The sequence below is a fragment of the Choristoneura fumiferana genome, chromosome 25, assembly GCF_025370935.1.
Source record: "Choristoneura fumiferana chromosome 25, NRCan_CFum_1, whole genome shotgun sequence".
NCBI classification, from domain to species: domain Eukaryota; kingdom Metazoa; phylum Arthropoda; class Insecta; order Lepidoptera; family Tortricidae; genus Choristoneura; species Choristoneura fumiferana.
Window position 1 is genome coordinate 5,480,561 of NC_133496.1, and position 14,725 is coordinate 5,495,285.

The 14,725-nt window shown below is 35.8% G+C and overlaps 1 long non-coding RNA gene across 1 annotated transcript; it reads right to left on the reverse strand.

The window, feature by feature from the left end:
- Positions 1-1,617: 1,617 nt before the first annotated feature.
- LOC141442141 (uncharacterized) lies at positions 1,618-14,228 on the reverse strand. The gene is made up of 2 exons (XR_012452891.1): positions 13,763-14,228; positions 1,618-3,368 (listed from the first exon to the last, which is right to left on the reverse strand). It is a non-coding gene; the product is annotated as an uncharacterized lncRNA (long non-coding RNA).
- Positions 14,229-14,725: the final 497 nt, after the last annotated feature.

Sequence of the window (14,725 nt, forward strand, 5' to 3'; positions counted from 1 at the left end):
AAAAAAACTTACTAATGGAGGATTACCTACGTCATCGAGTATAAGCGTACTGCCCCGCTTACTTGTGGCACGCACGGTGCACCTACATAGCACTTCCACTTGTTTTTATAGTTCCGTGGATGCGACACAACACACTACATCAGATAAATGTGAACGCAACCTTATGTAATGTATGAAACGGATACCGTTCTGATCTGATGCGTCACGACACAACACGAGAGATAAATGTGAATGCGACTTTATACTCAGCAGTCGCCGTCTTCCGGCTTAGGTATTAATGATAATGCAGGTTATTTTTGATATTGCAATTCTGAGATGTTTTCACAATAAACGCCAAACCCAAACTGACTTCTCAGCAAGATTGGCACTTCGATTTTTTTAAAGATATATCTGTTTTATCAGTAGCACAGAATAATCTACTAGGCAACGGATATTATTCATTTACATGGTCCACTGTCTCAAATGTCGACGTCATGTCAGAAACAGGTGATGGGCCAAGTGGTGACATCTGAGTTAAGTTATTTACTTTGTTTTTGTTGTGACGTAATCCTTAGTTCCTTAATAGAAATGTCTAAACATCTTAACCTGTATTTTTATTGAAACATAATATTTTTATAAAATAAGTGGTGTTTCTAGCCGGATTCATCTCAACAGACGTTTTTTCGATCCAACGATAGATAATTTTTTGACTTTCATATGTGCTTCTCACAAAATACGTAGTATAAAGCTTAGATTGAATCAATTTGATTAACAGCAAGTAAAAAAATAAATATAATCATTTTTCAAAAAGCAACCTGGTTGGTGTTAACTCATTTCTTTTGTTTAAAAATGGAAGCATAATCTGCCGTTTGTTTTTATTTCTCTATGTCTTTTTATTTTTCTATTTTCTTTATTTTTATACAGTGTCCGAAATAATAGGAACTTCAGCAAGTATAAACAATAAATCACTAAAGAACTCTGTTGAAATGAAAAAACTAAAATCGTCTTTTTAACGTCCTAAGTGATTTGGTCATATCCTTTAGAGATTTGCTTATATCTCTGTTTTGGCCATTTCCTTGCGACATTACCTGAAGTTCTTACCTATTATTACGGATACCCTTGGGGCGACTACGAAATTCGAATATCGTACCGTCCCTCTCACTCTCGTGGTAAAGAATATTAGCGTCAGCGGGGCGGTTATACGAAGTTCGAATTTTAGGCCTGTATTAAAGCAATATGATTAAAATTAAATAATCGCGTGAATCTAAAATGAGGTAGCACGATATGGCTTAATTTATGGGCACTAACCTATAGCAATTCATGTCATGTCAAGATCTGTTCCATTTTTTTTATTTATAGAAACATCCTGAACACGTGTGATGGAATAAACAGCTTTTACAACTTGTCATTACTCGTACTTAATTAAAATTAGTGTCAACGTTCCATCATTTTTATGGGCGGTGGTGATCTCTTACCATCAGGAGACCCACTTGCTCGTTTGCCATCCAGTCGTATAAAAAAAAAAAAACATTTTTATTCTAACACAAACAGTTCGCTTAATTGCGTTAGGTATTAACAATACTTATCGAAGACTTATATTTACTTATTTTTAAAAGGGTTTATGCAAATAAAACGACATTTATTTAGAAAATAATATAAAACATCTTTATTAACCACTAAGCTTCAAGATAAGTAACTTAATACGCTTCTAATACGCTAGGGTGGGATACATTCTGGGCCAAAATAATGAAAAAGTCGATAGCAATTTAAAATTGCATCAGTCTTAAAAAGCGACAATACCACTTAATTTTAAAGCAGTCTTCTCTTAAATTATCTAGAAAATGAAAAAATGAATAATTCGATAATGTAATGACAGTGATACTGAATAATCGTCGGGTGAAAGAGCAAGACGACGACAACGTGACATGAAACAACACAATATCGGCGATTTCAGGGTGTTACCACACCAATCGATCGATCGTCGATTGACGGTAGAATGGATTTGTCGATGTCAATCGACAGCTTCTACTACAACAATCGATCGATCGATGGTAGGATCTATCGACCAGCCCAACCTACCAAACCCATCGAACGATGTCGAACAGTAGCATCGATTGGCTGTCTATCACTAGTTTATCGACCAGTATTCGTCGATCAGCAAAACCTATCACACAAATCGATCGATGATCGGTCGATTGGTATAGTAACACCCTCAAGTACCAATCAAAATGTAGGTTTGCGTCTTATTTATGTCGCATCGGCGTCGTGTCGTTTGAATGAAACATGATACGCTAGAACGATATATCGGGTATTATTACATATAGTGAATTCAGCTCATTTAAAAGATTAAAGAAATAAACTAACTTTAACAAATGTTAGCACTAATACAGAAGTGCGGTAATAGTATCGCGATTTAATAATTGAGTCTAATTAAGAACTAATAATTTAAATGAGTTTTCATACAAATTGTAGGTGCTCAGAACCAGACCTTAGCAGTACATGAAAATGGTATTTTAATGACATACTTTTACTTACAACTAGAAGTTTCAGTCACAATATTTACTTAAATATCGTAATTATAGCCTAAAATATTTATTAAATATAATATATCTACATTAATTTTACCAAAGATAGCGATGTAGAAGGGCGAACAAGCGTTTGAACCGGTCGAGAAATAATCAACACATGTATATTTTTACAGAGAAATGAGGCTGGTCCAGATAAAGATAGTCCCTATTCCGAAACTACCTTCTGTTTTGGTACAATCTTTCTCTCATTAGTATACTGCAAATATTAGTTAACAACTAATGATATTATCCTCGACAAGTTAAAACACTTCATGTAGGTAACAAATATAGTGTTCAAAAACCTTATTATCTTTTCTTTACTAAAACAGTAAAGAATTTTTTATACATTTTAAGCGGAATAGAAAATTAAATGGTAACTTAAAACATGCAGGATAACGTATAGGGGCCGAAATTTCGAAAAAAAAAACTTATTGCTAAATTCTGTACATAAAACGGATTTTTTGAAGGTCTCTCGAATAATATACAGGAGAATGAGGAAAACCGTTCAAAATAATCTTTTGCCTCTTTTTGCTTGTCTTCAATTTAACTTAACTTAATTTGATGTAACTTTACTTAACAAATCATGAAATAAACATGTCTAAAAAGTACAAAAGTAAAAGAAAAGTAATTTACTTACGTATTTTTAAATATAGAAGCTTACAAAAAAGATGAAATAATTCTGTTAGCAGTTACATATTTTACATGTACAATAATTTATACGAAAATCAAAAATTTATTTAATAATCAGTCGTACATCTAAATATAGTGAGTATTATACAGAGGGGGGGGGGGGCTTGAAGCGCGGCGTAGACTCGCGGAGATCTGAAAATAAAAAACAAATATATTAATGTACGTTTATGTTGAAAAAAAAATAGCTATATTTATTACATACAGTATCACACTTTACGAGAAATGTTAGTATATTTTTACAAGTTTTTATTTAACTTCAAATGTTCGCTTATAAAGAATTGTCTTAAGAATTTTATCGCCTTCCAGTGATTGCATTGACTTGAATTTTTAACGAATAGACGTAATATAAATTGACAATGCAAGTAAAATCAAGTTTGCATTAAAAAATATTTTTAACAAAACCTTATTTAATTTATTAGTAAGAGTACGAGGAAATTCGAAACCATAAAGGATGAAGAGAAATTTCTGTAGAAAAAAGAGGTTATTTTTGGAAAAATCCTTTTAATGTAATAACCATTGTTCATCAACAATTTGTCAGTTTTAATAAAGATTGACTCGAAGTCAGTAAGAATGGCATCGAAATAAAAAAAATAGGGACAATAAAAAATGCAATAAATTTATTAAAATATGTTTTCTTTGTGAAATGTCTTACTCTATTATAAACACGCTGTATATAAACAATAAACTCACAAAAATAAAAAAGCTAGGGCGAGTAGTTTCTACGTTTTTTTTAAATTTATTCATTTTGAGTACGTTAATATTCTGCATTAAACTGCACCAACAGCTATAGTACTATAATTTAAGATTTACGACTGATAAAACAGAGTGCATGTACACACCTCTATTATTATTCATTAACTTTGCATATAACAGCTAAGAGGCAGGTGAATAGATATAAAATATATTGAGCAACTGTGCTCTATTGTGCCTTAAAAAAACTCACAGGTTAAAAATATCTTTGACACATTAAACCAACTAGTTTGGCGAACATATTGCTAAATACACGTAAGATAATGATACAGTATCCTGCCAGGGCTGTCAATGTTGAAATTGAGTTAAAAAAAGGATTGTGAAGCAAAACTATCCTTTTTCATACGAGTATAAACGGCGTACGATTTCCAGCGTACATTTTTGACTATAGGCGCTATTTGTGTGAAAGCGTACGATTTCCTGTTAAATTGTAGTACTTGACTAGTATCGTGACCACGTGCGGCCACTGTAATGTTGCCGAAACGTCGAGGTAAATATTACTCGTGTGCTTTAGCGTGATAAGTCCTGTGCGTGGTATTTTGCCTAGTTCAATTGGTGTCAAGTGTCCCATGTTCTATTTTTTAATAAAACTCTAGCTAACTCTTGTGTGGATCAGTATGTATCAGCAATTGGTAACTTTTTTTTACCATAAATATATTAAGGACTTTTATTACTTACAATTCATTATGACAATTTGCTTTATTTTTTTCTGTGATGTTATAGTTAAATAAAATATGGTAAATTGACTTGGTCAACTGTACCGTAATTTTATAAAAACATTTTGCATTCAGCTTATTAACCGAAAGAAGTATTTTCATTTTCGGCGGCAAATTTAACCTAGGGCTCTTCAAGACCAGAGTGAACAGGCAGAGTGAGTGTTACTGAATCAGTGAGATACACGTTTGACCCCATCTGCAGTTTTTATGTGAGATAAGGCTCAATCACGGGTCAGTTTTATGTAAAAAAGAAATTTAACTAGATCCACAGCTCACAGAGCAACAACTTAATGGTTTTGTATAAAAAACAATGTAACTAATAATAAGTTCTGGAGTCGACAACCCTGTACCAGGTTCGTTGCTTCGTCGTCAGCTGGCACACTTACATACATATTCTTTTTTTCACGCGTCAACTTGCTCCAGATCAAAAAAGAATGTATCGAAATTTTAATAATGACGTATAAAAGTATAATAACCATGTTTATTTTTTATGTATTATTTTATAGTCTTCAGGTACTTAAACTTGCAAAGTGAACGATTACTATTATATGTGTATACCTAGTTAGAAAAAATACGTAATAAAATGATGTGTGCAATTCGGAAAACGGCTAATCGATTTGTCAATATCATTGACTACGAAATAAATAAAATATATAACGAATATACATCATTAGCCAAAATGTTAATTACCTAAGTCTACTTTAAGATATCCTATACCTAAAAAGATCTATCTTAGGAGATCCTATCTTATGCTTATGCTTTGTCGGGACCATTTCGGGCACAAACAAATATTTGTAATTTTTTTAATTCTAATTTTTTCTGTCTGTCTGTATACCGGTCCCGAATAAACTTTTTCATTTTAATATTTCCCATTTTTTCCCGATGTAAACCGAATGATTTTCTTGATCTCACGAATTTGCAGTTTAATAATAAACTGTCCACGGATGTCGGTTCCCTTCAAAAGATTGTAAGTACAATAATGGTGTCCCATTTATGGGACCACCAACCCCATGGCCCAAACCCATTAACCACATTGTTTTATTACGAGGACGTAACAGTTTGTTTTTGCGAGTGTTTTACTAAAAAATTGCCAAAAGTACAATTGTAAAGTTATTGTTTGCACAATACTTGTTATGAATTTCGGTACTATTGTGAATAGTTTTTGTAGTTGCGCAAGTATTTTAATGGCGATGTTTTTATTTGACGTCGAACGTTATTTATTATGATACTAACGTCCTTTTTTAAAAATCCGATGTTTTTTACCTGTCGTACTACGTGAATACGAAAGGTTTTTAAAAGGAATTATTAAACCAAACACAAACGATTACTTTGCAAATAAGGAATAAAAATATATGTACTTTATTACATATTTACTTGTTCTATTTGCAAGTAACAAATTGGATGAGATGCAAACAAATTCATAACATGTACAAGAATAATATTGAATGTAGCCGTCAAGGGTTAAATTAAAATTCAATTGCATGTAATTCCATCCCGTAGTTAAATTTGTTATAATGATATTTTTATTCAAAACAAATTGAATCAATTAATTTAATTCATCAGAAAACGTAAAAAATCCCTCAATCTAATAGAAATAACCTCAATAGGCCATCTATTTTGCTGTTAAAAACCTCAAAACAGTGTTTCATCTTGGTTAAAATACAAGTCCAATTACCATATTACTGATAAAGACACTAATTATAATAGAAGAGCACAGTGGATCTCGCGGGTGTCCCGGGGCAAAAAACTAACCAATATAAGCTGCCATGCGCCTAGCACCGGCCTACTGGTCATCCTTGGCCATGACTAGCTCCGCACCTGTCATTGTTCAATTAAACCAACGACACATTGCCTCAAACACAAAATAATTTCTCAAATTAAATTCCATAACTCGCAAATGCGAACTATGAATGCAACTCGGCAACTCGATTACGCTATCCGTCGAGAGGTGGCGCTGAGCGCTACTTTAGTTACTGTTTCATTTATTTATTTATATTTAATTACATAAAATCAGGCGTAATTTCGGTAGTTAATATCGATTAGAAGTCGCATTGAGGTTTTGAATTGTCTCATCGTCATCTCGGGATTGCTTGGATCGTCAACTAGAACACTTAGTACCAGGGCAGCAGAAGTGTGTAGGAGTATCGTTGCAAGTTCAACCGTGACCAAGCGGAGTTCAGTTGCCGAACGTAGGAAGAGAAGAGCTGTGCTATGTTTTAACCGGTGGATGATGGTGCTGATTGAGTACCTTGTTAATGTTTAGACATTGAATGTTAGACAGTCAATTTCATAGTTGAATTAGCAAAGAAAATATACAATAGTTTCTACCTGTTCAAATACTCATACTTAGTTGTTATTATTTCGTCGCCGTCCTGTTCTAAAATATCGTAGTAACATAAATTTTAATGATAATACTAACCGAAGACACGGAAGTTAATAAACAAAAGCTTTCATTATAATGTAAGATCAAGAAAAGCGAGTTATCTTCAGCTTATTACGGGGAGACGACGGACCAGGCAGGCATAGATTGCAAGAGGCCGACTTATGACGTCGCCGCACCGCGCCGCCTCTGTATGGGTGAAGGTGAACGAGTGTGTGTGAGCGCGTGAGTGAGCGTCACAGTCACAGCGTCTGACGACATTTTTGACGCACCCGCAAATTCGGTTTTCCTTAAAAAAAAATCAAAGCAATCAGAACGAAATACAAGTGCTCCGATTAAACAAGTTAGTAGATGCATTTCAAAAATGACGTTTATGTTGATAATGAATTTCAAGGTTCATTTATAAAGTCAAAAAGTTGTCGTCAGTTCGAAAGATAAGCAAGGTTGACGCTCCCGAGTTCTCACGGCCTGCTCGCGCTCGTTGACTGAACTACCTATGCGGAAACACAGCTTCGCTATTAACACGCGTTCCTCCGCAATGAGATACTGCCACTTATGTATGTGCATAACCGTGTATGTACAAGTAGAAAGCATTTTCTCTTCACACAGGCAACTACTAGAATACAGACGTTATTCGAAACCAGAGCAGTGTGCGTAACTATGCGGTTTGTATACAATTTTCCATAGTCGAAAGTTGGCATGTGTTTTCGGATTTGTTCGTGAGCAGCTGTTATGTTTTGGCTACCAGGACCGCATAGCTTGAAAGCGGTGCATTATGATACGTGCGTATGACCTCTCTTTTCGTCATAGAGTTTGAATTCTTATCTTTTCCTGGACACGTAATATGGCAAATTCGCTGCTATTTTATCCATGTTGCTGTTGCTATGGAAAGGTTTTGCAGAAGTTTTGTTACCAAAATTGATAAATGTTTATTTGTTATATTTAATGTAATCGTGAACCTTTGTCGAACAAAATTGTTAAAAAAGTATAATAAAGTTCCCAATTTATTACGGGCGTTATTTCCGCAAAGTTGCGGGTGTTTCTTTGATAAGGTGGATGCACTGAGAAAGTTGATTGAACGCCTGCGATCTCATCAACTCCTAGTATATCGACGTCCTATGCAGCGGTGTCAATGACTTGATGGATGACGAATCTAATATAAAAAATACTAAATCCAATTGCAGTGTCTGCTTTTTATAACGTTTTTATTATTATGATTAATTTTGTGCTAAAAGCATATTTTAATAGTTTAGACAGAGTTTAACTAGAGTGCATAGAAGTCTTTTGTTTTCAGATAAGTATTTTAAATTCTTTCCGTACGTCTAGAGACAATGACAATTGGTAATTTATTTATACACATATTAGTTCTGACCTTTCTGTTGCATAACTTGAATTCTACAAAATCGTTAAAAATACTTAAAATGTCTTTAAAAGGTTGTTTCAGTATCCACGCAAACACCCACTTTACATTGACACCCACTTTACTTTACATTGATTATGGCAAAACAGTACATCAGCTATGTCCTCATACACCTGCAAACATTAAACAACAAAACCATCATATTCAATAATGGCAACACGAATCTATCAGTGAGTATTAACAAGAAACATCAAGTCACAGACATTACAGCAAGATACGTTATGCAACACGTGATGCAACCACGGAATCGGTGCGAGCAAGGTAGCATGTAACGTTCCCCGATATTTGACCCACTAACTGCGACTTTTGACGCACTGCCCACTATTAAGAAAGATCCGCGTTCCATATTCAAAAAGGTCCTGCCATCATGTTTTATTACTTTTATTTATTGGCGACCGCGAACAAATTATTTAGTTGTTATTTTTTTATGTTTGCAATGAATTGGCTTTGAACATTAACACAACAGCAGGTGCTTGTTACTTTATAAGGTCCACGCGTCGCTGACGTCGCTATTTCTCATCCAGCAACACTGGCCGTTTATTAAATTTTCGGCTAGCTTTTTATCTGCGCATAACTTCAAACACCCATAAAGAACCCGAGCTATTTGTGGACGATGTTATGTTTAGTGCGGTTGGTCATATGAAATATTTTTGTGTCCAAACAAAAAAGAACCTGTTCCGTAGGCGAGGTTTATTGACTTCTAATATTTCCATCGTAGAATTATCTTTATTTAAATTTGATTGGTGGTATAATCGTAAATTTCCTACGTTGTTTTCGAGAATGGCATACTTGTTACGCTGTGAAGTAACATACATAAGTTACACTAGGCTGCAGTAGATAGAGATTGTATCTCGAAGACGGATGGACAGTATTCAAATTAGTAATTCATGTTGCACCCAAAGCGCTGGCGCTTGAATTATTAAGGTACGGCGCAAAATGCACATCCACGCGATTATGCACGCAATTTGGCACGATGCGTTCGTAAATAATGATTTTATTCTTGCATAAATAATACGGCACCTGCACTAGTGCTGCCCACTTAATTATTTAAACATAAAACCTTTAATTAGACCAACCAGCTGTCGACCTTGTGCTGCACCTTTGTAATGCGACATGCAGTATTTTGCATCGCAAAAAATGCACGTTTCGAGTATGCTTTTTGCACGAAAAAAATGGTTGCGTATTGTCGGACATATGGTATTGACATTTTAATAAGACGGACAATGACTAAATAGTGGAGAATAAACGAGGTTGCACATCGGACGGATAGATCAAAGATATATAAATAGGCTGGCAGATTCGCAGAACTACTCGTATATCTAGACAGTAAAGTGAATCAGCCCATCGAAATCAAATTATTTCGTATTAGTTTTTGCCTGGAGATAAGTCCACGTTCACGCCGGGACAAAACGTAGTTAATAAGAAATAGTGTAGCTTTCAATTAATGATTTTTAAATGCTGTGTAAATTAAAAGTGAAATAAGTGCACAAAAAGATACCTAGCCGTTTGAATTAACTTTAATGTTAAAATTGTCCTCTTGGCCTGGCGTCCAAAAAGCCGGCAGCGTCATTTAATGTATCTACGATTGCATCTAGTATCTAAATATTCAGAATCGTTGCAGTATTTGCAGGTACTCTACATATAAATAAACACACACGAAGTTTACCTCTTATAGCAATGGAGTACCTGGGCGACCGAGCTTTTCTCGGGCTAAAACTCGTTAATAAGCGTTTTCCCAGAGATAAGACTAAGCTAGATCGATTTAAATCTCCGAAAATCCCTAAACACCAAAATTTCATCGAAATCGTTGGAGCCGTTTCCGAGATCCCCGAAAAGACTTGCTCGTTTAAATGTATTAGATTTAAACTATGGAATCAAAAGATTGATAAGTTGATAACAAATAGTTGATTCGACAATACAATGGTTTTGCACCTTCAGTAACAAGGAGCCGTATGTCAAGCAAGAGATAAAGACTAACTTTCTAAATCATTGGTAAATCTCGCGGAGAAAAGAAGTATTGAATCAATTGGAAAATGACGCACTGACCCACCCTATTCACAGGAAAAGTTATAGTGACTTCGCATTGCTTTGGGAGGTATTCAGTATGAAACTTACTATGACAACTTCTACGGCAGCTCAGGAGTCAAATTGTTTGGTAGAATAGAAGTTCCTTTATCATCCTAAAGGCTCAATATCATCTGCAGGTCTTGAAACATCAAAGACTAATTTCATTTAAAGGTCAATATGACACCTTACTTTCTCTGATGTAAGAACTGTCCTAAAAAAAATACGAAGAGCCTTCTTGCTGGACTGCCTTCACAAGTCATAACACGCCTTAAGATTGGATAAGAAACAAAAGCCTTCCTAACAACTATGTTAAACACCATCCACAAATGAACCCAACCGCTAAGACCTCACTATTTTCATAATCAAATTACAACATTAAAGTTACGAAACTGAGACGCGGAGCTGGTATTTTAAATGGTCAAACAAAGGAAGAACACGACGTGCTAAGCATTCTTGAGCAAAAAATATGGCGGGCCAGGTATTTTGACCTAGGATGACGCAATCCCGAAAACAGGCCACAGTGCAGCCAGCTAGGGTCAAGGAGGTTCATCGCGAATCTTCAATCGCATCGGACATGTGCGCTTGCGCCGTGTACTAGGATGTGTTGCCACATCTATTTTAACCGAGGATTTGAGGGCTTGATTTGAGTATTGAAGTAGACGTGGTGTTCGCTGTCCTAGTAGTTGCCGTCTTAAATTATATGCCAATTAGAGGTGACAGCAAGGTGTCATCTATCGCATATTAGCATGTCAAGTATTGGGTCATTAAATTTATCATAGAAAGTGTATAACAGAGCTCCCAACCCAAGCGAGGCAACTGGAGGTCTATGAGGGCGGCCTGTGTCCAACAACAGATGTCCTACGGAACGGCTGATATGATGATGATGGTGAGAGTATAAAACGGAGGAAAATTCGACATTTTATTTATTTATTTTAAGTAAGCATGTATATGGTAACAATTGCAAAGAAAGTGTAATGCCATCTTTTAACTGTCGTACATTAACCCTGTTTTTTGTTCCGTACCAAATTGAATATCTACGAGGAAACTTTGTTTTGACGTAACCGTTTTACTTTTTTTTTAATAATTGATTATTTTCAGTTTTATGAGGTTGGCAACACCGGCACAATCACACTAACTTGAAGTTATTGACCTAATGGCTGTAACGAGCCTAAATTGAATGAGGATTTAGGCAATTTTGATTCGGTGACCCCTTTTTGTAAAGTGCCGGGCTCCGATTGGTGGCAATCGGAAAGGGACCGAGATATTCCACATAAATGTTGCTATAGTTAATTACTTGATGTCAAACTTTGACATTTACGGAATGGTACCCTTCAATTCTACTTTTTAAAGAGCCGTGGCTTTCTACTAGCTATGCAAAGGCCAAAGGTTTATAGTCGCATAACTATTCAGCCACTTATTCATTCTTCATGTCATCTATTTAACATAGCAATTGTATATTTGTAGGTGTAAAGAAAACAATAGCCTTCGAAATTTAAAATGACTCCGATTTCGAATTCTACGCGTTTTATTTTTATTTAATTTGTCATCAGTTGTAGCGATCGGAAAACAAAAGGCTTTTCTACATAGGTTTTTACAATCGCGTGTTTGGAAGACAAGCTCGATTTTATCCCTTTAAACAACCTAATATAAAAAAAAACATTTATAAAACACCTTTTTTGATGACAGGTTCTTGATTATTGCATTGTTATTCGAAATTCCAACCGAATTGAGCCATGGATACAAAAATGTTTGAATGGAAATACCTATAAGGGTGTACATTAACCCTAATCCATGGTGAAACTAGATTATAGGCGCCAAAATTAAAAAAAAAAGTTTAGAAATCCATGTGTATTCTTTTCCTATAACCAAACAATTGAAAATATTGGTTGTTCAAAGGTGCGCGTTCGGATGACAAACATATTTGATGCGATACGAATACGACGTCTATTTTGGACGCGATCGGCCGTTCCCCCGGTTGTTGAACTGAATTCGGCAAACACCGCATTGCCTCGCTTGTTAATCTTAACGATATCATACGAGCTTCGCGTGCCGCTTATAAAATACCTAACAAGGCAACGTTTTTTGTCGCATAAATAATATCAATTTTTTTAAAGTCACGTCTATTGTCGTAAAATTAAATGATTACGATTCATGATACGTGATGTAGTGTTTACGCGAAGCATGCGAAGATCTGGCGCGTCTGTGTGCGTTGTTCGCGTGTGTGCGCCGCGGTTGTGTAGCGATGAAATAAAATATGTCCGGTCAACGACCTGGCCGTGCCGTAAAAATTGCGATACTGTCCGAAATTTGGGCTGGAAATTATATAAACTTATTAAAAGGCGCCTACATAAAGCACCTTACATAGACAAGCTAGAGTTTTGAATTTTTTTTAACGCGCGTGGCAACGGCTGCTGTTTTTGATGCCTAAAAAGAATTCTACGCGGTTCATATTTCGGTGCATCGTTGGCGAACAGCTGTGCTGACCATTGACCCCGTATCCTCACGACTTCCAGCCATGTGGGGCAGACAGCCAGTAACAATGACCTCTGGATTGCTCCTAATTGAACATACGCACAACAGGTACTACTGGAATCTTTACACAGCAAATTTCGTAATAACCTTCTTGACAGGCATTGGTGGCGTTAAGATTTTTATTGCGAAAAGTACCCACTTTACAAAATACTGTAAGTGACTTCCCAATATGTATACTTTTAGGAATAGGTAGTGACAAAAATGCATACTAAAAACTTTAGTCCTTTGGTGGTTAAGAAACATTAGTAGAAACAAGGGTCAAATTATGTAATCCTAACTGCCCCGAAATGTCTAAGCAGGTATTTACAAAGTATCCGGATTTCCTAAATATAAACAGTCGTGTTATAGTGACATAATGCCGCAGTCTTAATCAATACAGTACAAAAATAAGTTAACACCAACAAAATTCAAAGAGCATTAACACGTTACGCCAACCCGCCCCGACAAGGAAATCATATTTAGTAAATTACCTTCAGGCGACCAAAAACCGTCAAGCGTGATCACAATAGCTCAAAGAAGGGTAGGTAAGGTTAAGTAAATGGATTCTAATAAGATTTTTTTATAAACAGCCAGTTGTGATTTAAAGTTTTGGGACATGAGAGTGATTAAAGAAAAAAAACAAGTGTTAAAACAGTGACATATGGTAATTAAGGTTACTTACATTGCATTCTTCCGCAGGTGTCAGGAATGTCGAGTGACTTCCGGGTCCGAACCTCGCTCAGCCGATACATTAAAACCTCCTTTTTCTACACGACGAGGTTTCTTCCGGACTCGATCCAGTCCAAATCCTCCGCTGTCCGCAGCACATTGCAACTTCAGTATATTTCAGTTGGATCTAAACCGACCATCTTTGTTTTTTAATACTGGCCAGTGGGATCGAGGACCGCCATTTTTTAAATTAGTATAGTCCGGTCGGGTCCAAAGTGAGTATATCCATAGCACAATCACGCGCGTGTGAGTCGCGGGAGACGCGTAGATCGCGCGAGTGCCGGGCGGGCAGTGGTGACTTGCGCAGACGCTTGCTTATATGAGTGGCGCGAGCTAGCGCCATCTAGTGGTGGATGGAGGCGAGAGCGGAGTTTTCCGGACACGTTTTCCTAGACCTGTTGGTTTATAATACGATTAGACTTTTCGAAGCTGCAGTTTGCATTCCACGAATAGTGTTCACGTTTGGCATCGTATTCATCCATGCTGTGAAAGTTCGTAGACAGGTGTAGGGTGACTTAATTATATATACGGATATCGTATCGCGTAGCTAGAATGGGGTTTATAACGGATTTTTTTGGATCCTGTCTTTATTGGGTTATCTCGTGGTATCTGGTTGTCGTGGTAGGCTAGTGGTTACCTATGGAAACTTTTGGAGACGGGGTTTAAACAATTTGGTGTAGTTTTCTTGTTAAAATTTAAATGGAATAAAATGAGACGTATTCATATTTCCAAATAAAAAAGCTTTTACAGAATATTTTTTAATGAGCTGTAGTAACAAGCATGAGAAAAAAATTCACCTTTTCGGTAGTCGATTAAAAAAATATCAATTGGTATATATGTAATTAATAAATTTGAGTTGTTAAATTCGTGGAAATTTACATCGCAAAGTCATAGCAAATCTTTATCAATAATATTC